The sequence below is a fragment of the Calonectris borealis genome, unplaced genomic scaffold (genome assembly GCF_964195595.1).
Source record: "Calonectris borealis unplaced genomic scaffold, bCalBor7.hap1.2 HAP1_SCAFFOLD_231, whole genome shotgun sequence".
Lineage (NCBI taxonomy): Eukaryota > Metazoa > Chordata > Aves > Procellariiformes > Procellariidae > Calonectris > Calonectris borealis.
The window spans coordinates 1-27,019 of NW_027441616.1; the positions used below are offsets into that span (position 1 = coordinate 1).

The window sequence follows — 27,019 nt, forward strand, 5'->3', positions numbered from 1 at the left end:
TGAGTAGAAGTAGCAGAGCAAAGACTACTGAAAGAGTTATAACATTGCCCATCTTGAGTAAAGCAGCCATGCAGCCACGAGCCCAGGGTCTGCATTGAGTTGGGGTGTTCAAGGACTCTCATCTGGGTTGTTTCATGGCCAAAAAATAATGGTGTTAGTGATAACACCAACGACAAATGAGAATATAGACCTGCAGCCACAGAACTAAGAGCATTAGGGACAAGGGGATGTGGGTAGGGATCAAAGGGATGGGCCAGCTTCCACATGGGAGACACTAACCACACTTGAGCCCTCTTGCTTGGAAAGAGTCTAGACTGCCCATCAGTCCTGCTTGCACTCTGCTGCCCTGGAGACTCTCAGGTAACCCCCAGCCCCCTGGGAAATATGCCCCTGCAGTCGACACTGCTGAAGACATGAAATCATAGAATCAGAGAATCACAGAATCATTTAGGTTGGAAAAGACCCAATAAGCCCATCACATGCAGTGGGGCGAGGGAAAAATTCCTAACGTAAAAGTCGGTGGTAATTCAGTGCATGCCTGGAGAGACAAAACCACAGCCAAGAGATAATGAACACAAAGTCCCGCAAAGCTGAGCCACACATGGCGGGGGACAGGGAGAGGTCTGTCCAGCATCTGGTGCCCATGACCTGCCTTCCTGGCCTGTGATGGGGGGTACCCCAGAGAAGGGTGTGGGCTGGACGTCCAGGAAGGCACATGGGCACATGGAGCTCAGAAATCTCCTGTGAACCCAGGAGTGGTGAACCCAGGAGTGGTGAACCCATGGGGCAGGGAACCACCACCCCTCCCAGAGTGGGGCAGAGCAGCCAGGCGTCCAGGCTGCCTGTCCACGCTCCTCTCCTGTCCTGACACCAAATTGTGCTGTTTGGGGGATGGTGCTCACTAGAGCCCCGGTAAGAACCTATTTCCCGCTGTGCCTCCAAAACACTGGGAGGTTGGCACCATCTGCCCCTTACCTCTCCCAGCCTCATGGGGGGACACCCCAGTTTGCCCTAATGTGCCCTTATCTGGGGGCACACGGTGGGTGGGAAGGGGATCTCCTTTACAGAAACACCCCTGGCATCCGGGGTCCCTCAGCCACTCTGCTCATGGCAGTGGTGCAGCCAGAAACAACCCAGGCATCTGGGCGCTGGCAGAGGAGAGGGGACATGGACAGGGACATGGACAAGGACACCGACGGACACACAGAGCGTAGCTTTGCTGAAGGGGTTTATTGATCATTAGAGGGAAATGGCCCAGGCCTCCCAGGGGTCCAGGTGGGGTCATCCAGGGATGATCATCTCCTCATGCCGCTGGAGGGGGATGGGACAGGGGTGTCACCATCAGTTCCAGTCCTGAAAGACAGAGCCCAAAATGAGACCCCCGGTGTCTGCTGAGACATGAGAGGGGCCTCGCCCCAACTATCTCTCTCTGCAGGGATCTGGGAAAGGAGACAGGAATTGGAGCCCTCAGTATACCCAGGAGAGAACTTGGCTCTCCTGAGATCCATATGGCACCTAGAGGCCCTTGCCCAGTGTGTCATTAGCCCAGGATGCCCCTAAAGCTCCCAGAGCCCTGCCCACCGCTCAAGGTGATCCTGGGGGTCTTTATGGCACCAGAGCCCTTGCCTGGCCTGCACGGTGACCCTCTGGGTCTGTAGAGCCCCACTGGGTGCCAGGAAAGGCATGGGGGCAGCTCTGTCCAGCTCACCCTGAGACATGGATCATGGACAGTCCCCTCTGTTTCCCTCTCCCATACCCAAGTTCTGCCCACCCGAGAGGGCTCAGGGATCCCCTGGGGCCCAGGATCCTTTGCGGGGCTGATGCTGCTCACCTAGACATGAACAGCTGCAGCCACGCTTCTACGGCGCACAAGCTCCACCACCCGGTCAGCCAGAAGGGGCTGGGGAGAAAGGGAGGGTTAGTGGTGGGGGGACATGCTTGGGTACACTGGGGTGGAGTGGGAGGCAGGGGAAAGCAATGGGGTCCTTGGGGAAGGTGCCTCCAGGGAGAAATGGGGTACATGAGTTTCCATGATGGTGCACAGAAAGCAGGGGGTGTCCTGGGGAAGGGGCCCACCTGGGTGCGTGGCTGTGTACTGGGGCATCCTGGGGTGTAGTGGCTTGTAATGGGATGAATGCGAACGCAATGGGGGCCCTGGGGAAAGGGGCCTCCCTGGGAAAACACTGAGGTGCAGGGGTGTTCTCTGGGGTTGCAGTGGGGTCTATTGGGGCCTATGCTGGGATGCTCTGGAGTGTTGTGGCCATGCAACGGGAGGGTCTGGGGCCAGCAGAACTCATCGTACCTACCTCAGCCCTCTTCACTCGCCCGAGTTTGGACCCCACCTGTAGAGAGACCATGAGACCTCACTGGTCACTGAGATGTCCCCAGTCCCAGCAAGGGATGGGAGGACCAAATTGCCCTCCCATTCCCCAGGCTGGATGCCCTCCAAGTCCATCCGACTACTTACGTCCAGGCTATAACTTCCACTTGCTTCCAACAATGCCTAGGGAAGGAGAGGAAAGGGGTGGTCTGGATTGGACCTTGGTGGGGCTGTGGGTGGGGCATAGGTGTCCCATGTCCCCCCAGGCCCATGGCTTCCCCTTGGTCTGAGGCGGAAAATCCCTTCTGCTCCCCCCAGCCCCATTCCTCCAAGTTTCACCGGGGACACCTGTTCATGCAGGGACCAGGGGTGGGGATGGAGACACGGATAGCGTGGGGAATTCGGGGTCTCCAAAGCTGATGGGGGTGGGGGGCACCCAAAGACAGGGCACTGGGGTGAATTAGCGGACCCCAAGGGAGTGGGCTAGGGGTGTTGAATGGACAGGACTGCGTGGGACGCAAGTGAGGCGTAAAGAAATTCAAGTGGAGGAGATAGGGGGAGTTCAAGCGAGGTGGTTGGTGGGGGCAGAAGGAAGAGGACTGCAGAAGACAAAACGAAGGGGACTGGGAGAATGTTTGGGAGTGGGGCTTCAAGGAAGGGGATCCGGGGACACTACCACAGTGGACAGGATGAAAGGCAAAGGACTGAGGGGGAAGACTGAAAGAAAGGCATCGGGAACGATCAGTGGGAGGGCATTTGGGGACCCTAGATAGGACACGGAGGAGATCGTGGGGAGGGCGTGTCTGAGGGGGACAAAAGGATGGGATGGGGAAGGCCAAAAGGGAGAGATGTGGGGGCACCAAGAGAAGAGCCCTCACAGGATTTTACAGTGAACCCTCCTAGGGAAGGGACAGGTCTGACCACTCTCTGAGGAACTCTAGCTCTGGAAGTTTAATTGCGGGGGAAGGGGGGAACAGATGGAGGGAGGGAGGGAGAGAGCTGCATTGCCCAGGGCTGGAGGTGCAGGGGAGCCTGGAGGAGCTCCTTGCTTGGGAGAGGGAGAGGCCATGTCAAGGAGTTTCAGGCTCACCACTGCAATTTCATTCTGCAAGAGAGCTGACGTCCTGCAGCCAAGACCCATCCCCAGCCTTGAGGCCCTCCCCATGGCAGTGGGGACTCACCTGAGCATCTTCCGGGGTGCACAGCAGGATGGTGAAGAGCAGGGCCACGCTGAGCGCTGCGACCTTCATCTTCCTCTGCAGTGTGGCGAGTGCTGGGTGAAGCTGGAGAAGGTGAGGGGCCGATTTATCCCTCCCAGGACTCCTCCTTGCACACCCCGAGAGCCCCCAGGGCAAAGCCAGGCTTGGCAGAGACACCAGCCCTGGCAGCAAGCCTAGCGCTGGCACAGAGTCGCCTCAGCCTCCGGCACTGATCCAGCCACCTTCCCCGGCATCAGTCCAGCTTCCTGCAAGGGGCAGCTGCACATGGAAGGGCCCAGGCATCTGCGGGTGGTGAGGGGGACGGGCAGTGCGCCTCTGACAGCCGGAAACCCTACGGTGATGACCCACCGCTCCAACATGAAACCATCCTCCAACAGCCCCCCAAAGCTAGATCCCCCCAGCTCCCAGTGCCCCTCACCTCCCAGCACTGCCATCTCGCAGTGCCTCTCACCTCCCAGGCCAGCCTTTCCCTCTGGGACTCCCCCAGAGATGACGCCAGCCTCAAACCAAGGGTTTCTAAGCAGAATTGTCTCTGGCCCTTCTCCAGCCCCTTGGGTAAATGGGGGGCTGGGACTGACCCCTGGGACCCTGGGATTTGGGAACACTGGGATGTAGGAGGACAACTTGTGGAATGGGCAATGGGGACAGCTGGGTGACTGGGATCTTCAGTCCGTGGAGGCAATGGGGAGCACTGGTGAATGTTGGGCACTGGGAGACAAGGGCTCAGCTTGGAGGAAGTGCTGGGGTGGTCACAGTGCCCAGCTCCAGCCCACCCCATTTCCCTTGCACTGCAGGCCCCAAACTGGTCCAGTCCCAGCCACGGCCTCCCCAGAGCACAGAACAGAGCAGAATATCCCCTGCCCTGGCCCCCACCCTGCCGCTGCCTGGGGCCACTGTGCCCTCCCAGACAACACGGCTCCCACTCTGCAGAGTTGCCCCCAGACAGTGGGTCCCAGTGACCCCATCCCCAACAAGGCTCTGGCTCCTGCCCTGCCCCTGCCCGGGACTTGGCCACAGCTCACCAAAGGCCCCTGTCCCCATGGAGTGTCCCTTCAATGCCCTCGTCCTCGACCCAGGCCAGCATTGTCTCTGAGCAGGATGTGGCTGTCCAGAGGGACACGATGAAGCGGGTGCTTGTCCCTAGGCAGCCACGCGGCTCTAATTGTGGGGACAGAGCTCCCCTGGCAAGAGGAGGGATGTTTGTCCCCACAGCATCTCTGATAAGCCCAGGGCCTGTGGCACAAGGAACCCATTCAGCAAGCTTGGTGCTTCACAAGAGTGCCCAATCAGGGGGAATCTGCGGGGCGTTAAAGCAGCCTGGACACCTGGGCTCCCTCCAGCCCTGGCAGTGGGCAGAGCCCGCAGAGGAGGGCAGTGCTGGGGGGACCGTGTAGGAGCAGGTCCTGGGGCACCCCACACGCCTTCCTGTCCTGGGGACAGGCTGGATCCCAGATGTGGGGGCAGTCCTGGGGGAGCAGCCTGACACCTGGGGTGTCACCCTCCTTCGGGAAAGCCTGGTGGCAGGGATGTCCTGCAGCAGCGGGGCTTAGAGCAGCCTGGGTGATGGAGCTGTCTCCCCAGGGGCACTGCGGCCCTTTCCCTCTCCCCTGCTGCCTGCCCTGCAGCTATCCCTGGCTTTACAGGGTGGTTTCCTTCACAGCACCCCTGGCCCAAACATCACCATCCTGAGGGCCCTGGGCAGCATCCTCTGGCCAGTGTGGGGCAGCGGCAGTGTGGGATTGTACGCAAGTGGTTCAGCTCTCCACTCTGAGTGGGGAGAGCCGCTGGGGGAAGCTGCTGGCCTGGCTCGCACAAGCCAAGCAAGACCTTTTCCAGCAATCTGCCGTTGATGCTCCCATTCTTTCCAGTCGTGACACTCACGCGATTTGCCATCACTGCGCTCTTCAAGGATGCAAGTGCCCCAAACAGCAGAGGGAATAGCTGGTACCTCTGTTAGCAGGGACATACTCACGATGGAGATGGGCATATTTGGGATCAACAAGCTCAGGCACCCCTGTTTTGCCTCCCGGTAGATGCCCGCAACTGTCAGAAGAGAGAGATAACAGCACAGGTATTTATTTATTTCTGCATCATGAGAAGACCAGCATTTTTACGGGTGGTGTGAGCTAGAACTGGGAGGAGGTAGGGCCAGTAGGTCTCAATCAGGAGGTGCAGCACCTATTTACTTGTCTCTTGTGGCAGCTGATAGTCAGAAGTAACCGCTTGCAATGACCAGCAAATCCACTAGGCGCACTGAGCAACAGCAGCATTGAATGCATTGGACTCATTGCCTGTACTGAGTTCATGGGACATCAACATTATGATAGCAGATCCATGGATACTTCGTAAGGCTGGCACCTTCCCCTGTAAACTCATCCTCTCTTTGTTATGTGCCACAGTAATTCAAGCTACCACGCTGTGCTTCCCAATCGCCGTTACTGAAAGTAAAATAGTGCTTTATTTTAGTCCTCTGTCTATGAGGGTGTGAGGATAATTTATTTTTATGAGACACAAGCTGGGAATCAAAGGCTGGTGGTAAAAATCTGGTTTAGGTTTTGAAGTCAGTGGGAGGTTTGCCTGAGCGTCAGTGAAACCGAGGTGTCACTGGTTTTGTTCCCATGATGATAGAGACTCTTGTCATGGCTTCAAAGAAATAAAAATACACTGATAAGTAGTTCAGGAGAACTGTAAATGGCTCAGATTCTTCCTTGACATTGTATGTCCTTTTTAAGGGTTATGGATATGGTTATATCTTTACGGGACACTAACTATAAATAAGAGATCTGTTGTGGATCAGGTGTGAAAAGATTTAAGGCGACTAACTTGAATATTTGCTTTGGAAATTGCCCAAAGAGCAGGCAGTCACCTGGAAGATTTTCATTTTGACTGCTTCTGCTTTGTGTGTTATTTATTAGATAGCTAAGTTGCGCAGTCTTGAATTATTTATCATACTTAAATAAGCTGTGACGTTACTTGGATTCTGAAGTTATTTTGAAAAGAATTGATGAATTGTATGCACTGTCATAACTGAGGAATATTGACTTAGGAGAGGTCAAGGCTGCCTTTGAGATAAATGCAAATCAGGTGGATGGCAATTGATAGCCGCTTAACATATGCCAACACCCTGGTGCTAAAGAGCTGGACAGACATGGAGGCACCAGCTGTGGATGGTTTGGCCAGCCAATTCCAGGAACAGAAAGAGAATCTCACTTCCTCCCTACAGGCCTGTGTCTCAGCTGTGGAGAAACTGTCCCAACAATTGTCCCAGCATTTAAAAAAGGATGTCTTCCTCTCTCATACCGACCAGTGTCTCAGCTATTAAGAGTCAGCCTTTTTCTGCTCAAGGGAAAGGGTACTGGTGGCACACACCACGTGCCACCCTGTCGTTCTATCTGCGTGACCAGGGGGAGGACCATGAGAAGTGGGATGGTGAACCTACCTGGAGACTAGAAGCTTGGGTACAGGAACTGCAAGAAAAAACAACAGCCAAAAGGCATCCATCCGGGAAAACTACTGCTCCGATTTCTGTTGGGCAGAGTAGAAGGGCTGATCTTCCTTTCAACCCTGATGAAGGGATTTCTGCGTTGCAGTTGCAACAACCAAGTAATGAATACGCTGAGCAGGAATAAAGGGGCCCTGCCTCCAGCCAGGCGGAGGAAAGGGACAACCAAGTTTACTGGACTGTGTGGGTTCAACGGCCTGGCACGCCAGCCCCAGGGACTATAAGCATCCTATTGTGACTGGTCCGGAGGCTCCATGCATCCTTGGCGTAGACCAGCTCCGGAGCGGGTACTTCAAAGACCCAAAAGGGTTCCGCTGGGCTTTTGGTATAACTGCCTTGAGTACAGAGAAGATGAAACAGCTGTTTAGCTTGCCCGGTCCCTCAGAGGATCGTCTGTGGTGGGGTTGCTGCAGGTTAAAGAACAGCAGGTGCCATTTGCTACCATGACAGTGCACCGGCAGCAATATCGCACCAACCGAGACTCCCTGATTCCCATCCGTAAGCTGATTCAGCATGTTGTGTTTTAACCCCAGCCAGCAAATAAATCCCACGCAGCCGCTCGCTCACCCCCCCACCCTCCGGTGGGATGGGGCAGAGAATCAGGAGGGCACAAGTAAGAAAACTTGCGGGTTGAGATAAAAACAGTTTAATAATTGAAATAAAATGAAGTAGAACAGTAATAATAACAATGATAACAACAACAATAACAGAATATACAAAGCAGGCAATGCACAATGCAACTGCTTGCCGACTGCTGACCGCGTGTCATGAACAGGGATACATTGGTTTTTATACTGAGCATGACGTCACATGGTATAGAATACCCCATTGGCCAGCTGGGTCAACCACCCCGGCTATGCTCCCCACCCCCGTCCCCCCCACACCTTCCCCTGCACTTGGCAGGGCATGGGAGGCCGAAAAGGTGCAAGCACCACCCAGCAACAACCAAAGCATCCATGCGCCATCAATGCTCCTCTCATACCAAACCCAAAAGACAGCACACCCCCCAAGCTACTGGGAAGAAAGTTAACTCTGTCCCAGCCGGAACCAGGACACAGCAACTGGAAAGCCACGGAGTGATCAGCAAGACTCACTCACCCTTCATAGTCCCATAAGGCCAGTGCAAAAATCTAACGGAGAGTGGAGCCTAACAGTGGACTATTGTGGCCATTGAGTGCTGCTGCACCAGACGTTCCAGAACTCCAGTATGAACTGGAGTCAAAGGCAGCCAAGTGGTATGCAACAATTGATATCGCTAATGTGTTTTTCTCAATCCCTTTGGCAGCAGAGTGCAGGCCACAGTTTGCTTTCACTTGGAGGGGCGTCCAGTACACCTGGAACCGACTGCCCCAGGGGTGGAAACACAGCCCCACCATTTGCCATGGACTGATCCACACCGCACTGGAACAGGGCAAAACTCCTGAACACCTGCAACAGATTGATGACATCATTGTGTGGGGCAACACAATAGAGGAAGTGTTTGAGAAAGGGAGAATAATGTAGATTCTTCTGAAAGCTGGCTTTGCCATAAAATAAAGTAAGGTCAAAGGACCTCACAAAAGGAGATCCACTTTTTAGGAATAAATTAGCAAGATGGGCATTGTCACAGCCCAATGGATGTGATCAATAAAAAAACAGATTTGTCGCCACCAACTAAGAAAAAAGAAACACAAATTTCTTAGGTGTCGTGGGTTTTTGGAGAATGCATATTCCAGGTTATAGTGTGATGATAAGCTCTCTCTATCGAGTGACCCAGAAGAAGAACAGTTTTGAATGGGGCTGTGAGCAGCAACAAGCCTTTGTACAAATGACATGGGCGACAGTTCGTGCGGTAGCCCTTGGGGCAGTCTAGACAGGACAAGAAGTGAAAAACATGCTTTAGAGCACAGCCAGGGACCACGGCCCCACCTGGAGCCTCTGGCAGAAAGCACCTGCAGAGACTCGAGGGCAACCTCTAGGGTTTTGGAGCCGGGGTTATAGACGATGAGAGGCCACCTACACTTCAACCGAAAGAGAAATATTAGCAGCCTATGAAGGGCTTCGAGTCACGTCAGAAGCAGTTGGTACTGAAGCACAGCTCTTCTTGGCACCTCGCTGGCCTGTGCTGGGCTGGATGTTCAAAGGGAGGGTTCCCTCTACGCATCACATAACTGATGCCACATGGAGTAAGTGGGTCACGCTGATAACGCAACGGGCTTGAATGGGAAACCGCGACAGCCCAGGAATCTTGGAAGTGCTCATGGACTGTCCAGAAGGCCAAAACTTTGGAGTGTCGCCAGAGGAGGTGACCCATGCTGAAGAGGCCCCACTGTGTAATAAATTACAGAAAGAGAAGCAATATGCCCTGTTTACGGATGCATCCTGTCATATTGTGAGAAAACATCGGAGGTGGAAAGCTGCTGCGTGGAGTCCGATACAACAAGTCACAGAAACTGCTGTAGGAAAAGGTGAACCAAGTCAGTCTGCAGAGGCGAAAGCCATCCAGCTGGCTTTGGATATTGCTGAATGAGAAAAATGGCCAGTCCTTTATCTCTCTACTGCCTCATGGATGGTGGCAGATGCCCTCTGGGGGTGGCTACAGCAATGGAAGCGGACCGACTGGCAGCGCAGAGGCAAAGCCATCTGGGCTGCTGAATTGTGGCAAGATACTGCCGCTTGGGTAGAGAACCTGGTTGTAAAAGTACGTCACGTAGATGCTCACATACCCAAGAGTCGTGCCACTGAAGAACATTAAAACAACAAGGAGGTGGACCAGGCTGCTAGAATTGAGGTGGCTTAGGTGGATCTGGACTGGGAACATAAGGGTGAGCTATTTATAGTTCGATGGGCCCATAACACATCAGGATATTTAGGAAGGGATACAAGATACAAATGGGCTCGTGACTGAGGGGTGGACTTGACCATTGATGCCATTGCACAGGTTATCCATGAATGTAAAACGTGCACCATAATCAAACACGCCAAGCAGCTAAAGCCTTTTGGCTATGGAGGACGATGGCTGGAATTTCAGTAGGGGAAAACCTGGCAGACTGATCTTATCACACTACTACAACCCCGCCACAGCAAGCACCATGTGCTTACAAAGGTGGAAGCGGCTGCTGGATGGTTGGAAACATACCCTGTGACCCATGCCACTGCCCAGGATCCACTATCTTGGGCCTTGAAAAGCAAGTTTTATGGTGACAGAGCACCCTGAAAGAAGTGAGTCAGACAACAGGACTCATTTCTGAAACAAGCTCATAAGCACCTGGGCCAAGGAGCATGGCATTGAGTGGGTGTGTCACATCCCCTCTCAGGCACCAGCCTCCAGGAAAAATGAACGACACAACAGACTGTTAAAAACTACACTGAGAGCAATGGGTGCTGGGACAGTCAAGTATCGGGATACAAATTTAGCAGAAGCCACTTGGCTAGTTGCAGTCATTTCATAACGCTTTGTTTCTGTTACTCCTTCCTCCTCACGCTCTTCCCCTGCTTCCTTCCAGAAACCTGCTCCAGCGCAGGCTCTCCACAGGGTTGCAGCGTCCTTCAGGACACGTCCACCTGCTCTGGTGTGGCACCCTCCACAGGCTGCAGGAGAATATCTGCTCCACTGTGGACCTCCACGGGCTGCAGGGGGACAGCCTGCCTCACCATGGTCTTCACCACGGGCTGCAGGGGAATCTCTGCTCTGGCACCTGGAGCACCTCCTCCCGCTCCTTCTTCACTGACCTTGGGGACTACAGAGTTGTTTCTCTCACATACTCTCACTCCTCTCTCTCAGCTGCTGTTGTGCAGCAGTTTTTCCCCCCTTCTTGTTATCGCAGAGGCACTACCAGCATTGCTGATTGGCTCAGCTTTGGCCAGCGGCAGGTCCATCTTGGAGCTGGCTAGAACTGGCTCTGACCGACATGGGGGCAGCTTCTGGCATCTTCTCACAGAAGCCACCCCTGCAGCACTCCTGCTACCAAAACCTTGCCACGTAAACCCAACAGAGTATGTCTGGGAAGGTGGGTCAGGGATGTCAGTGAGTAACAAGGTGATGGCTGATGGCTTTAGCAAATCCTTACAACCATGTCTGAGCCTAGAAATGCAAAGCAGAAGAGGAGGAGAAGTCATTTTGTTCTGGGATATGGCAAAAGGGAAGGACCCTCATGTGCAAATGGGGGATGACAGAGACATTTCCATCTTGTGTGCATGCCTCAGCCTGGCAGATGGGGAATGTCCACTGCTGGGGATGGCTGTGCTCAGTAATCCTCATGAGCTGACAGAAGCTGCTCATTCGCAGGGCTTTGAAAGAACCTGGCAGGTTCTGGAGAACTCACAGGCATTGGCAAATCCTCAGAAAACCACAGCTTTGTGTTTGAAGAAACAGCCAGTGGGGACAGAGAGACATCGGTAAAGCTTGGGACATCATGGGGTCACAGTGAGGTGGGGAAGCGAGGGGTGTATGAAAGTTTGCTGACTTTTCCTTCCGCAGAGGCTTGTTCAATCTTTCAATAACTGCAGTTCCAATATTTGACACCAGAGGACTCATAAACGTGCAAAAAGCCCTAACAAGCCAAGTCTCTGCGCATAAAATTCCTCCGTTCTTATGTGGTCGATTAGAGAGATTTCAAGAGTGTAGTCAAAGTCAAAAGATTTCAATACTAAAAAACAATAAGAAAGGATTTCTTCCCTTTCTAGTTGTCCTTTTTTTTCTACTTACAGATTAGGTGATATCAGCAATCTCTGACTGATGCTCTTCCTGAGCATCCCCTAATGGAGTATGAATACAGAGAGAGATCAAGACCATATGTCAGAAACTCAGTGGGCACCCCATCCCAACCCCATGGTTTCACTCATCAGCCAGCTGGGACTTCCAGAAGCCTCGTTCGGATCTCAGCTTTCTACCACTAAAGGCTGTAGCTGCATGTTTCACTCCGTTGGCACCAACTCCCACCTGCTTTACTTAGAGAACGAGCTGCACACAGGCACAGGAGGATGTTTCTTAATTGCCAAAACCAAAACCAAAGGCAGGCGTGCTTCAATAAAAAATGAAAGACATTCCTCTGCTGTTTATTGCGTCCACGTTACCTTCTCTGAAGTTCACTCCCCACAGGGGATAGCCTTAGACCAATGGAAGAAATGCTGTTCTGTCAAGCACAGATCCCAAGACCCACCAAAACATTCCGTGCTCGGACTCTGTTTCTCAATATTCACTTTTTGCACACCGCGAGTCACAGGGTGAACTCACGAGCTCCCTCAATTCATAGGAGGAAGCAAAGAGACAAAGTTAATGAAATGCTCTACTTTGAGTAGCCAAATCTGCACTAATCCAAATGTATCTGCCTTAAAGGATCAATTTCAAGTAGACTCTGCAGCATCTACACCAAGTCATATTGAATTCCATGCACGGTGAAGTACATGTGGCTCCTTTGTAGGTGAGGGCAGGGATGAGAGTGATCTCCTCTAATGTTGGACACCTTGGGTGCCATTGCCCAGGCTTCCTTTTCTACTCAAGGGAGAGAAATCAGTTGTCTCAACTGAGATGCTTCGATACACCCTGCCTGGTGACCAGCTCCTGCTCCAGAAGTGCTCCTGTACGTCATGGGTCACATTTCGCAGTCCCACGTGGGGGCTTCAGCCACCCCTGGGTATCTTGGAGGCAGTGGCAACCTCCACGTTGGCAACTGAATCAACCGCTGAATTAAGATGTTAGGCAAAAGTAGAAACACATGCAGGAAAGACCTCAGGGTAATAGGTGCGTAAAAATTCACTCTTCAGAACTTTGACACTGGTCTGTAAATTCTCATGATTTTTTTCATAGGCCATGCATATGGAGCAGCAATATGATGACCCTTTCTCTCCCCCAGTGTAAATGTAGATTTCTGCAGCCATTTCCAGAAACACATTTCCTCCCAACACTTTGAATGGAGAAACCGTTCCCATGACGTGTTTATATTAATACAGTTCACATCAACATTTCTATCTAAAGGGAGCTGGGAGCAATGAAGGTAGGAGATGTTGGCTAGATCCCACTATTATTTCTTTGCTACCAAGCCATGGCCACACCTGCTAGCGCTTCCCTCATATCCCTTTTTTGATCCAGCCAACTCTTTATGGGGTGCACAATGGCACAACACCATGGCCCTCTGAGTGCCAGACCCCAACCGATACACGGGGTCCCAGGGCACGCTATCTCTGCAGTGCTTCTACAGCCGGGCCCAGAGGGTGCTCACCATGCCAGGGTCTCCTGGTTTTGGCTGGGATAGAGTTAATTTTCTTCCTAGTAGCTGGTGTAGTGCTGCGTTTTGGATTTAGTATGAGAATAATGTTGATAACACAGTGATGTTTTAGTTGTTGCTAAGTAGTGTTTATACTGAGTCAAAGACTTTTCAGCTTCCCATGCTCTGCCAAGTGCACAAGAAGATGGGAGGGAGCATAGCCAGGACAGCTAACCCAGCTGGCCAAAGGGGTATTCCATACCAGATGATGTCATGCTCAGCATATAAAGCTGGGGGAAGAAGAAGGAAGGGGGGACGTTCAGAGTGATGGCGTTTGTCTTCCCAAGTAATCGCTACGTGCGATGGAGCCCTGCTGTCCTGGAGATGGCTGAACACCTGCCTGCCAATGGGAAGGAGTGAGTGAATTCCTTGTTTTGCTTTGCTTGCGTGCGCGGCTCTGCTTTACCTATTAAACTGTTCTTATCTCAACCCATAAGTGTTCTCATTTTTACTCTTCCGATTCTCTCCCCCATCCCACCGAGGGGGGAGTGAGCGAGCGGCTGTGTGGTGTTTAGTGGCCTGCTGGGTTAAACCACAACACAGGGCCACAGCTGGGCAGCTGGAGGGCAGTCCCTTCAGTTTATGTGCAATCTTTGCCAGAGCTGGCATTCATCCTGCCTCGTTTTGAGAGTTGGACTAAGTCACCAGGCAAAATTATTTACATTTCTGTGGCTGTTTATCAAAGCCCTGTATGTGGGTCACTGCCTTGGGACATGCAGCTGGGAGTGGCAACTGGGCAGTGGGGAATAATCACTTCCACTGGCTGTGTTTCTACTCATTCAGCCCACGACGTTTTGGTCGTCTTTGCTGATAGTTCACGTTTTGTCCAATGAAACCTAAGGACCACCAGGGATTTTTCTGCAGAGCTGCAGCTCAGATGGGAAGTCCCTAAGCTGTGTCACCGCAAGGCATTCGTCCACGCCAGGGGCAGGACTTTGGATTGGTCCATGTTGGATATCATGAGGATCCTGTTGGCCATCCCTCCAGACAGTTTGTTCTTGGAAAAGAGACTGTTGTGGGGGATGGTGTTGAAAGCCTTTCTTGTGTCCCCGTGAATGACGCCCACTGCTCTCCCCTCACCCGCAGATGTGGTCCTATCATCGTAGGAAGCAGTGAGGATGGTCAGGCACGATCAGCCCTGGGTTCATCCAGTCACCTTCTGACACCCAGAAATGCAATCTGAGAGGACACCCTGTGGGACATGTTCCTCATTCAAAGTCAGTCTAAGCAGCCTTTAACTCCCCAGCTCATCCTCTGGGCTACGTTGAAAGAGGCATGCAACATTTGCTTTTTGCCAGTTGTCAGGGAGTTCCCCCAGCCTCGATAACCTTTGAAAGATGATGGAGGGTGGCCTCACTGGGACATTGTCTGGCTTTTTCAGCACCCTTGGATGCAGCCGCTCTCGCCCCACGGACTGGTAAGGGTTGGCTTTGCTTGAGTAGCCCCTGATTTGATTCCCATCCACTGCTGACTGTTCTCCTCCAGAGTCCTCAGGCTTGCTCCTTGAGGTTGAGAGAATCCTTATCATGCCAGATACTCGGTAAGTGAATTGGGAATAAGCGCACTGAAACTTTGAAATCTTAGCTAAGTGATATAAAGGATTGATTGTGTACATATATAATCCTTTAGACATAAACCATTGACCAAGTCTGGGACTAAGTTTGCATCCAGCTGCACCTAGACTCCTTTCTAAGGGAAGGAATTTAGAAAGCAAGGGAGTCCTCTCTGAACACCATAACTCAACGGGAGGTCTCCCTGACAGTTTTGTCTGACCCTGTCCTCCATGCAGTAACTAATCAAGTGTACCTTGTTAACTCACTGTTGCATTTACTATCAAACTTTGTTAAATTGCTGTCTTACATCAATAAACATATTGCTACTTCTCTTTTACAAGTGAAGTGCATCTCTCTCTCACTCCATCCGTGACATAAGGATTAGAGAACCTTAACCCCAGGTGATGTTCCCAACTGCGTCAGAACCTGAATGTAGTAGGTGCAGCCGGATCCATGAGTTTTTGGTCTTAGATGAAATTAAAACCCCTTCAGCACCTGAGTCTGCGCATCAGCACATTCCCTGCCATCCTCACAGCTCGCTGCTGTGCAGGAGAGCTGAAAGGGCTCTTGGGCTGCCCACTATTTATGGGGGTAAGATGATTGACTCATAGTCATATTTACATACCGACTGCAGTTAGTTTCTTCCAAATTTGGCTTGAGTCACCCATTGATCAGCGCTGTGGTTAGGTGAATGCATCGCCTATTGTGTTGTTATCTGCATCCATCACGGTCCACCCAGGTGATTATCGCTTGGGCAGGGTTAGGGAAAAAGTCAGGTTGGGGGCAGAGGGAGCACACCATCACGCTCTGTCCACGCTCCCGAGGACGGTGTCGTGGTTTAACCGTAGCCAGCAACTAAACACCACACAGCTGCTCGCTCGCTCCCCCCCACCTCCAGTGGGATGGGGAAGAGAATCAGAAGAGTAACAGTAAGAAAACTTGGGGGTTGAGATAAGAACAGTTTAATAATTTAAATAAAGTAAAATAATAGTAGTAGTAGTAGTAGTAGTAATAATAATAATAATTATAAAAAGAATATAGAGAGCAAGTGATGCACGATGCAATTGCTCACCACCCGCCAACCTATGCCCAGCCAGTCCCCGAGCAGCGATCGCTGCCCCCCAGCCAACTCCCCCCAGCTTATACACCAAGCATGACCTCATATGGTATGGAATACCCCTTTGGGCAGTTTGGGTCAGCTGCGCTGGCTATGCTCCCTCCCAGCTTCTTGTGCACCTGGCAGAGCATGGGCAGCTGAAACGTCCTTGACTCAGTATAAACACTACTTAGCAACAACTAAAACATCACTGTGTTCTCAACATCATTCTCATACTAAATCCAAAACACAGCACTATACGAGCTACGAGGAAGAAAATTAACTCTATCCCAGCTGAAACCAGGACAACGGGAAGCCAGAAGTCCTGTTAAGTTGTCACCAAAATCGGGAATAAACCTCTTAACCCCAAGGCAGCATTAAGAAGCAGGCATTCTCTTTATTAACAGCACTGGATGCACAGGGGATCGTTCCTCCTAACATGCATGCCGCGTGTTGCATCAGTTACAGCTTATATCGTCCTACATCGTACATATACATTGGATCTCCCAGAAGAATTATACATAGTCATTCTATTCTTCTTTTCCATATATGGTCTTGTCTTTGCTTATCTCTCTGTTTGTAAAGTTTTCACGTTCCTTATCTTGGTTTCAATTGGTGTCTGCTGGTTTATCTACACTCCACCAGGATGGACCATTCACAGTTGCAAATTATGTCCTTGGGTGTATTCTTACTCCTCCAGGATAGACCATTGACAGTTGCAAATTATGTCCTTGGGTGTATTCTTGTTTGAGGCCCCTTATAACACAGTTACCCAAGTCTACATAGGTTTAGGATATTTACTGCATTTGGGGAAACACAAGCCTAAGAAATATTTGCTGCGTAATTAATCACCACTGAAACACTGAAACAAAAGGAAGCAAAGGAGAATGGAAGACACACCAGGTCTGCCAAGCAAAGAAACTGAGGAAGTTTCTCAGTGCACAGAAGCACAGCTGGAAACGTAATTCCTGCTGACATGCAGTCAGGAGGACTGAACTTCATCCACTTGGGTCCCTTTGAGAATGCCAAGCACCCAGATTCTTCCGGAGGATGCAGTTTACATAGGGGACCCTCTGAAAGAATCAGAGATGTGTAGTTTGATTCCCTGGGAAAGCGCTCTGACACTTACCTGCTTCTCAGATAGCGTAGGGCAATTAAAATACAGTAACTCATTAGTAAGTACAGGCTAATTTCTGACCCATCATGATTCTAACAACAGTCAACAAATCCCTCAACTAGTTTTGGTCAGACTGTATTTATGACAGTTATTTTGCTCTACATTTTGGGGGAGAGCAGATGACACAGCTTGCCTCTTTGATGTGGAGGGCCAGGTTTCAAAAGAATGCTACAAGCCCGAAAGAGCACTGCATAGTACAGCTTATACCTAAAGTAAACATTACATCACAAGCCATATTGCATGCTTCTATCAGAGAAAATGGGGTTTATGTAGGCACATGGGAAGCGGGTCTTTTGCTCAAAAAAAAGAAAATCCTGATTAAAAAAAGTTCACATACTAAAACAATCACACACCATCCTCTTTGATTTGTCTCTAAATTCACATGTAGATTTTATTCCTTCACTGCCATCTGAAGTCGTACTACTTGAGGCACTTTTCATGTAAAACCAAGAAAGCTCAACTCAGAAGGCAAAGACCCTTCTTAATGGAACTGAGCATCTGTGACTACAATACACCTTCCCCCTCATTTAAACATAACAGCATAATAAAAACAGTTTTTAAATGCCAAGCAGAGAGATTCAAAGTTTGAAAACTACAGGGCATTCTCATTTTAGCTCAAAATAATCAATGTCTTTTCACTTCTCTGCCAACCTTACCCTACCATTTCTTATTTTTCATGCTGCAGCACAGAAAGCCAGTACTCGCATCTGCACAAAGACTTCCACTGCTCAAACCAGTGTGCAAAGCATTGAGGAGTCTTGGCTCAGTCTTGGCAGCACAGGAGCAATCCACGTCACATTTTGCATTTGGAGGTATCACACATAGATAGTTAATTATTGCTTTTCCTCCCAATTACCACAAAAAAAAAAAAAAAAAGAAAAAGAAAAAAGAAACCCTCCTCGCTTCCACAGCTCTTCTTTCCAGGCTAGAGGTTTATGGCAGTGACTACCTATTTTGCCCAATATACAAGCCACCTTTTGAACAATTTTCAAAGCTGGCCCAAAAAAAAGATCATAAATAATAATTAGTCTAAAGAAAGACCAGAGATCTCAGCACTACTGGAGACATGCAGGAACACTTTTATTTACTAGACTCCTTCGTAAAAACAAAATGGTTTTGATGGCAACTGAACTACAAACTTCTTTTTAGACATAAAGACTTAGTGAATAGGAATATCCTGCAATACTTTGATTGCTTGTTAGCACTTGCATGGTTTCAGAATGGGTACATAATGACATTGACTGTATGGAAATTATCAGGTATTTATTTTGCTGTTAGTGCCAAGGCCACAGTTGTGTGAGGCAGTACACAAGCATATGAAACCCTTGCCCAAAAGAGTTTGGAAACCGCCTGTTTGTTAACAGTCACTGTATTTCAACCTTTCCACCGGTGACACTATCCTCTCAAGGGGGCAGACTTGCCTGGTCTGGCCAAATATTCAGTCAGCAGAGTTAATATTGAACCCATATAAAAACTGGGCCCAACCTCTACGTTCATGGTTGGGATACAAGACTCGTATCACAGGGCTCACACTTCAGACGCACCTGAGGTAGGTACCTTAAATTTCATTTCCCACCGGTCAAACATTCCTCTTCAGAGTTCTCTTTAAACTGAGGGCTCGCGGTAAGGGAGAGAAGAGAGTTCCTTACCTCTTGCGCAGTCAGGGCATGTTCCCCTGCTAAAAGCAGCCTACTCAGGCCTCCCATTTGGGTAGGAGCTGTTAAAAGAGTAAAACCAAGTCTTAAGTTTATCCATTTGCTTGTTTAAAGAACCTACCATGTGCAGCGTTAAGCCCCCAGAAGACTACTTGCCACAGACACTCTAAGCAAGCTGCCATAAAAGGCAGCTCAAGAGAATCACAAATAACCATTTCTGCACCCTCTGGGAGAGGCTTTCAAAGCTCTTTAAAGGATTTGATTGGATTTGTGTGCTTAACACACCATTGCGTGGATTTACAATTTTACTGCCAAAGGTTTCATGTACTACAGAGATCTTTAAAACAGCAGCTGTAATGATCTCATGCGTAAATATACACAAAGATGCTCTGATATCACGCATGTTCATAACTCAGTGGATGCTCCTACCAAGGGAGTGGCTCCCTTCCGTAGCCACTGAACAAGTAAAAGGATGGAACAAAATGACACGGTCAAGCTCTAAAGCAAAATTTCTATTTTCATTTAGCTTTAACCTAGAGCTGCATTGAGTGGTGAAAAGTGCCAGCCTGACAGCTCTGAAGCACAAAGCGCTTGATCCTCTGTGCCAGAACCGCACAGGCACTGGCCAGGCAACCTGCCTGCCTACTTGTTGCCCTGCCAATACAGTCTATAATTGAGGAAAGTAAAATGGAGATATAAATGTTCTTCCTCCGAGTATTTGATGCTGACAGCTTCTCGCCTCCAGCCTTCCTGCACTTCAGGAGCTCAGAAAATGACAAGAAGAGAAAGCAACGAACACTGGCACTGCACGACTCAGGGAGTGGCTTTTCCACTCAGAACGGTGGTTGCTCTTCATTGTTATGAAGACTAAATGTCTGGTTTTGGGGGAGTGCCTTGGAAGCAATGCAGGGGCCCAATTTAACAGAGTGTCATCTAGAGAGAGGGAGACAGTCTGTGGCCCAAACGTCTCGCACAACAGCCACAGTGTGAGAGAAAGGGAAGCGTTATCCTCGCTGTATTGCTGAGACACCAACTTCACTAATGATCAGACACCAAAGATAAGTAACCTTCCCCAGGTCTCACTAAGCATGCACTCACGTTTTCCAATTTCCTTTCCCGGAACTATACAAAAACTCTCTCTACAACCATAAATTACACGTGCCCGGGACCATTCCCTGGAATGGAGGCCAACTGGCACAATTACCCTTGTGCATTTGGTTGCGTTTTGTTGTGCAAAATTTGGATGCAGAGTAACTGCATCCAAAATGTCCACGGGGAAATCCCCTGGCTCACTCCCACTCGTGAGTGGTGCCGAGGAATTTGTGGAGCTTTCCAGCTGATGTGGGACAAACCTGTACCTGTAAACCTCCAAGCGATTTAGCACTGCAGATGATCAAGGTCCAGTTCACGGGAACACTCACCGGTGCTGTTTAATTCAATACCACAGGTGTTGCCACAAGTTTTCCCTCAGACAGCACCTCACGCTAACATACGCGGGGTAGGTTTTTTCAGTACTCTCTTAGAGCAGCAGTAAACAGAAGCAGAAGAAAGCAATATGAATAAACCAAGCTCATCCACTAACTCTAGCATAGAAGAGTGGCTCATTATCTTAAGAATACAGCCTAAAGAGCATCTGGCTTCAAACCCAATGTTCAACTGGAATTAATTGTTTCCCTTACTGTGACAAACAGGTAGAAGGTGTGTGTGTGTGTGGGTTGTTTGTTTTTTGTTTTTAAACTTCTTGCTTTTAAATAAAAAAGGGAGCAAAACGTATTAAGCATCGACAAAAAGACAAGGCACTATCAGAAGTATAGGATCTAGTAACAAGAAGTGATGGGGGCAGAAATGGGGACAGAAAATGGGAAGGGTCAGCAAGTACCTAAGCATAATCCACAAGTGAAGCGATCCTGCCAGCATAGCACTTTTTGCCATCAAAATACTCGATCAGCAACAGTTCAGTCCTTCAAACAAGAGGACAGGAGAGCAATTAAAAAGTGAACAGGGAACACATATCTTGAAAGACAATGCCTGAAGAGGCAGTTAATTTGGAGGAAGGAGAGATTGGAAGAGATCTCCGGGCCTATCATAAACTCACTGAACTCCATGTTAAGCAATAAGGGGTTGGCTGGGTGCTTTCTACTTTCTTTATTTCCACTGGAAGGCTGTTGCAGAACCCAGATCTTCTAAGCCTTAAGAGTTTTCTTCCAGTTTTCAGCTTAAATTTACTCAGGGCCAGGTGGCACACATTTTCTCTGGTGCCCACACCTTCAGGCTTAGTAACTGCTCTCCCTAAATGGTATTTCCCTCTTCTGCATTTACAGGAGTCACCCCACTCTTCTCCCACTTGCTTTTCTAGCCGAAGCAAATCAAGAACTCCTGATGCCATCACGCACCTCCATCTCCCATGTCCCAGCAATCCCTGCAGCTCTCCTCTCCAGTTATTCCAGGGGGAGTTCATCTTTCTTGTACGTGAAGGACCAGCAGAGCAACCCCGTCAGATGAGCTGGGCTCTGTGCAATGGCATTAGCTCTTCTCCACAGTTCCTGAAAATACTTTGCCTGACACACTGCAGTGGAGCACTTCCTTATGCCCACATCACACTGTTGGCTCCCAGCTGCTCTCCTGTGCTTCCCTTTAGCTACCTGTAGGTCTTCTTCCCCCTCCTCAGTTTTGGCCACCTGAAGAACATCCAACTTAGGGCTCTAAAATTCTTCCCCCTCTTCTAAGTATCTTCTTGGTGGTCTCAGCTTTCTGCCCTTCCAATACGTAGCTTATCATAACGGGACAAGGATAGCACTGTTTTTTCCCCAAGTAAGCAAATACTTAAACTCTTCATTTAAATATAAAAATTAAGAGGAACGAAAAAAATGACAGCTAACTGGCAAGTGAAAGTTTAATTTGGTGCTTAAGCAACTTGAATATGCTGTATTGAAGGGAGGCTGTAGCAGAGGGCTGGCACTTAGATGTCTGATCATGATAAAACCAAAAATCGTTCCACTAAGGTTTCAAATTACAAAATTACTTCATCTAAGGGAAGACAAAATATATATATACAAACATTGCCATATGTTTATCGTGGCTTCTCAGCACAACGTTTCTATTATGGTACCAAGAACTTATCGTTACGAAAAATTAGGAATTTCAAGTGCTATTTTAAAGCAAGTTACAGTTAAATCAACGGTAAGGAGAAAATAGTGAAGAATTTGAACATGCAGAATGGGAGATGATTCATGACTTTCCCAATAGCTTACAACCATCTCACTATTTGGGAATGACATTCTTTGTTAGGATTGGTCTGATTATAAACTCAGCAGGCTGGCTTGTTCGTCACTGCAATTTTTCAGAGGAAAGAAAGAACTGAGGAAGAACTAAGCAGAAAGAAGACCAGCAGGTACCAGTTTCAACTAACTTTCACCTGGGTGCAGAATGAAGCTTCTTTCTAAAAACAAAAAGTGCATCTCTATCGGGATATTGGCTAGTCTAGGGAGTGTCTTTTTTCCCACCCTTTGCCTCGCTAAAAAGTGGGCTTTTTGGCCCAGATGCTTTTCTCCTCATGCAGAAATGTGAAAGTATTGGCAATCTTGCACATTGGCCGAGGAAAGCTGTTGCCCACTTAGCTCTGTAGCTCTGAGGGTAGATGCTGCAATGGTCACGCTCACCTGCAAACAGCGCTTGTCTTTGCCTTACGCCCTCACGTATCACAGGTGAGCCACGTCATGAGAAAAACATGCTCAGTTACAACTTCCTGGCTGGATGAGCAGGGACACCACTAGCGGTCTGCAGGTCAGAAGCCCAGTGCTGGTGCCACACCTCAGGTTCTTGACACAATCATAGGTCAACGTGAGAAACTGAAAAGCAGGGTGGTTGCCATTGGAATGCCAAAAATAAAGGAGAGAGATGGTCTGTGGGGGGACTTAAGAAAAAGAAAGGAAGATCTTGCTCTCTCTATATTACATTTTCCAAAATGGAATGTAATATGTAAAAAGCAATCAAGACAGGATTAACAACTACCAACAAGTAAACAGATTTCCTGGATTTATTCTGGAATCCTATAATCCCTCTCCTAAGGAAGCGATCTGCCTTGAAGATGCAAGACAGTCAGAGGCATTTCTACGCTTGCTCAGCTACATTTTCGTTCATCAGTTAGCACGCAGCCTGGGTTTTAAAAGGGGTTGTACTGGATAGAAGGGTCAGACTTGGATTGAACTATCACATGAAGTCGAGGGGAGAAGAAGACAACAAAACATATTTACCACGAACTGGTATATAGGGGACAAAACAGGAATCCATTTGGCACGGCAGACTTGCCGTGCTTTAGATGCTGCCAACATCTCTGTCAGAAGTTGTCGCTATTTTATGGGCTATTGTTATACTCATGAAACAGCCAGCCTTCATTGGCGTGAGGACTGGAGTGAGACCTGTGAATTACTGTGCTCACTGACTCAGTAGGCAGAAAATAAACAAATAAATAAAAATTTTTAGGAAAAATCACCTGTAGCACAAAAGAGGGCCTTCTTCAGAAATGAATGGCTCTCTAGATAAAACAAGGGATGAGATGAGTTTCTAATTCATTCTCAAGTTCTCTGTCCTCTGCTTTGACAGCTGCCGATTCAAGATCTCTCTGTACTCAGAAGCTCTACAGTTGGATAGTGCCGCCGGAGCGCTGGGGGACAGCAGCCAGACAGACCAAGACCTCCTACTTGTTCTTCCTGTTAAGTCAATAAACATTATTGACTTACTGAGCATAAAAGTCACTCCTCTGATAGCAGAACGGGATGAAGGGGCTTGAGATTTTTAGAACTTGATGTTGATCACATTTCACAGTTCCTTCATAGCCAGAAGGAATTTCATTAGAGGAATTTTCATACCACTAAACTGGCAAAAAAAAGCATACAAGCCCTTTTATCCCTTTTTATCCTTTCACACTTGCTCCATAAAACCATTTTCCACCCTCCAGCTCACAACCTCTCTAAGCAGAAAAGTCCCATCTGCCACACGCTTTTCATAAACTAGGTAGGATATGACAGTTTCAAATACATCAGTATTTATGAAATTAGGAACTTTAAAAAGGAAAAAGGGTGGTGGTGGAAAAATTATTTTCTACCTTGACTGCTAGGTTCTTAAGCTGCCAGCATTTAACATTTACGTCTCTCTATTTCAAGGTCAGGACTACAACACTTCTGCTGCTTGCGGATATCAGGGAGAGATTACCTGCCTTTCACCAGTTCAGGCGCTCCACCTACACTTATTCACGGATTTGATTGTTTTATTTATTTCCTTTTTTAATGTTTAAAAGGTTAGAATCCGCCCCTCCAAGGTATAATGGGCAAAAGAGCACATTTTAAGTGAAACTAAATTACGCTTCTCTTGTTTTAAATACAAAAAGTTAGCTCCACTGGTACATTCATCCACAAGAACGTTAACACCTCCAACTCCACAGACACCCATAAATTATATTTGTAAACAGCAAATTACAAACATAGTACAATACTCTATGAAAGGGAAGAAGAATGCACACAATCAGCATTTGCCTGTTTGACTAGAAAATGAAAATCTCTAACAGCAGATAAGCCTGAATTAAAAATCAATCACATCCGGACCCCACATGGGGTATGGGGCACGACATGCCACATATCTGGACTCGACTCTTGAAAGCAATCATGCCCTAAGGAAAATTTTAGGTTCTTATGCAGAGGTTTAACTAGAGTCTTGGCAACTTAATTTGGGACATGAAAGGTATTTGCACTACAGTACCATGTGCAGTAAAGAAAACTGGTCTTGCAGCTCGATTCCAGACTCAAACAAAACAAGGCTACTACCTTTGAGGAACATGGATGGAAATCTCACCTGCCATCCCGAAGTGACGCTGTGGCATTGCTTCACTTTTGGTCACTTTCCTCGGGCTTGGTCAATCTTTTGCAGAGTCTGAAGCAAAGGCCCATAGCTTTTTCCTCTTTGTAACAGTGGATGTCTGGGTCTTCACAGGTTGGTTTGTTGTGGGGCACCACCTGTACCCTGAATTTCCCTTCATAAATGCATCCTTCTACTAGAAAAGAAAAGGAAAATTACCAGCCATGCCAGTCCTGACATTATACTATCCACAGGGCAATACAGTGCATTGCTTGCAAGAGGATTCGATGCAGTAAATAATCCCTAAAGATCTTGATTTTTTAACAGTTTAATCACGTGCTTAGAGTCTGACCGCCAACACAATCTAACAGGAAGAACTATTAAGATAAGTAGAGCTGTATTGAAAGAAGTGGGGTTTCTCTGTCCTCTCCTGAGGGTTTATCACCCAGAGCAGGCTGAAGTTCTGATCCTCCAAACTGCTCCCTGGTGCTTGTATGCTCACTCTGGGAAACAGAGACAGCTATGCCAATTCTTTTGCAGGTACAGTCTTTCTTTACTTTCTAGTTTGAATGAAATGAAAACATACATTTAGCAATAAATGCAGCATGATGCTCCTTGCCTTGCACTCATCTTTCTCTAACAGTTCAGTATTTTGGAATATTCTTTCCCAAACCAGGCACTGAAAATAAACCACTACCGGTATCATCCCATTTTCAGTAACTTCTGATACACCATCCCAGCGTTCCTTCCAAAAGGTACCACGCCGCATGGCTGCGTAAAATAAACTGGGACCATTTAAAACTTTCTTTGGCCTGGAGCACACAGCACACATCTCAGGTGTTTGCTGTATTCTTGGTCTGAGGCAGCAAAACGAACAAACCCAGGCCACACGTAGGGGAGTAGGGAGAAAAGATCTGGATGCTACACAGTTTGGAGGTGGGGGGAAGGATGGGAACCTACTTTATTCTCAAAATGCAACAGTCATGTTTGCCAAATACCTTGCTGACCAGACCAAAACAACACTTTTGAATGTTAACAGCAATAAAAAGAGCACATTTCAGTATTTTAAATGCGTTGCTATGCAAGGTGGAGAATGGACAAATCGGAGGAACACGCCACACATTCCAGCTGCAGATGTTTGCCTAACAACTGACAGGGGCGTACAGCGCTGGCTGCTGGGGAGGGCTACCCAGTAAGGACCAGTGCTGACCACAGGGAGCAGGAACCCGACACCTCCCCATGCACTCGGTAGCTCTCGATGGCAGCAAACAACCAGAAGAGCTGTTTTAGCCTGAAGGACACGGCAGGGCAGCTGCAGGAAGTTTCTTCCGTGATTGCACCTCTTCCCACCCACCCAGCCGTCATCAGTCCCAGTTACGGCACAGAGAAACACCTCTGCTTCATGCACGTGCCTGCACAGAAACACACGCAGAGGGAAAACAAATCCCTGGGGTATCAAATACAGAAATAGCACTGAAAACCTTGTCCTCTGACAGAGTCACTGCAGGGTCTTCCTCGATCAATCCTTGTGGCAGGATCACCGTCGCATATGTATCGCTCGCTTTCATCTCCGTCTTAATCTATCAGCTGGCACTTGCCACCTCCAGACTGCAGCAAGGATAAAAATGAATCCGTTTACAAGCAGCACAGCACCATGTGAACCCGCTGGGTGAACTCTGTATTTATAGAAATGGCTATAAATAGTAAAAATCTGCAGGTGATACCGACAAGAAAGGAATAGTAAAGAGTTCTTTGGTTGAAATGATGCAGATGGGTTACATTGGAAACAAATTGCAGGATCCCCTGGAGGGACTGCAAGAAGAGATGATTTGATTAAGTATTGTAATCAATGGTGGCCATTAGATAAACTAGAAGACGGAGAAAAGTGGCCAATGAATGGAACCTTGAGTTATAATGCTTTGTTACAATTAATGCTGTTTCTAAGGAGGGAAGGAAAATGGGATGAGGTATTGTGTGCTGATATGTTCTTTACGCTGAGGCAGCATCCTGAGTGGCAAAAGACATGTGGAACCAATTTAGCCCCGACTGATCCTCTGGTGCTGGCGTTACAAAAAGATAAGCCAGAGAAGGAAAAGGGAAAGTGTTCAAAGGTGTTGTTCGGCACGTAGCATTGGACAGAGATGTTTGAAGTTGACACAGAAAGAGCAGGAGGAGGACTTGGAAATGTTAGTGGCTCCAGGGTTAAGGCAAAGTCTTCAGAATCGCAGGTCTGAACTCCGTGAGGCAGAAGGTGGATCAGATGATGGGTCTGAGAGAGACGCTGAGAGGCTGCGCCAGTGGCAGGGAGAACTCGTAATCGGCAGGGAGCTGCGCTGCAAGGTCCCTTGAGACAGGAAATGATGGTCCTGTTGTAGGGAAAGTGCCTTTTTCCATTACAGAC

General features: G+C 48.6%; 2 long non-coding RNA genes across 3 annotated transcripts; both read right to left on the reverse strand.

Moving 5' to 3' along the window:
• Positions 1-1,836: 1,836 nt before the first annotated feature.
• LOC142077367 (uncharacterized) lies at positions 1,837-3,625 on the reverse strand. Its single transcript, XR_012671756.1, has 4 exons — positions 3,502-3,625; positions 2,468-2,503; positions 2,307-2,342; positions 1,837-1,900 (listed from the first exon to the last, which is right to left on the reverse strand). It is a non-coding gene; the product is annotated as an uncharacterized LOC142077367 (long non-coding RNA).
• A 12,688-nt stretch (positions 3,626-16,313) lies between these two features.
• Positions 16,314-24,802, reverse strand: LOC142077368 (uncharacterized). 2 transcript variants are annotated; one of them, XR_012671758.1, is made up of 2 exons: positions 24,616-24,802; positions 16,314-18,830 (listed from the first exon to the last, which is right to left on the reverse strand). It is a non-coding gene; the product is annotated as an uncharacterized LOC142077368 (long non-coding RNA). The 2 variants fall into 2 exon arrangements; XR_012671757.1 differs by lacking the exon at positions 24,616-24,802 and adding an exon at positions 21,162-21,683.
• Positions 24,803-27,019: the final 2,217 nt, after the last annotated feature.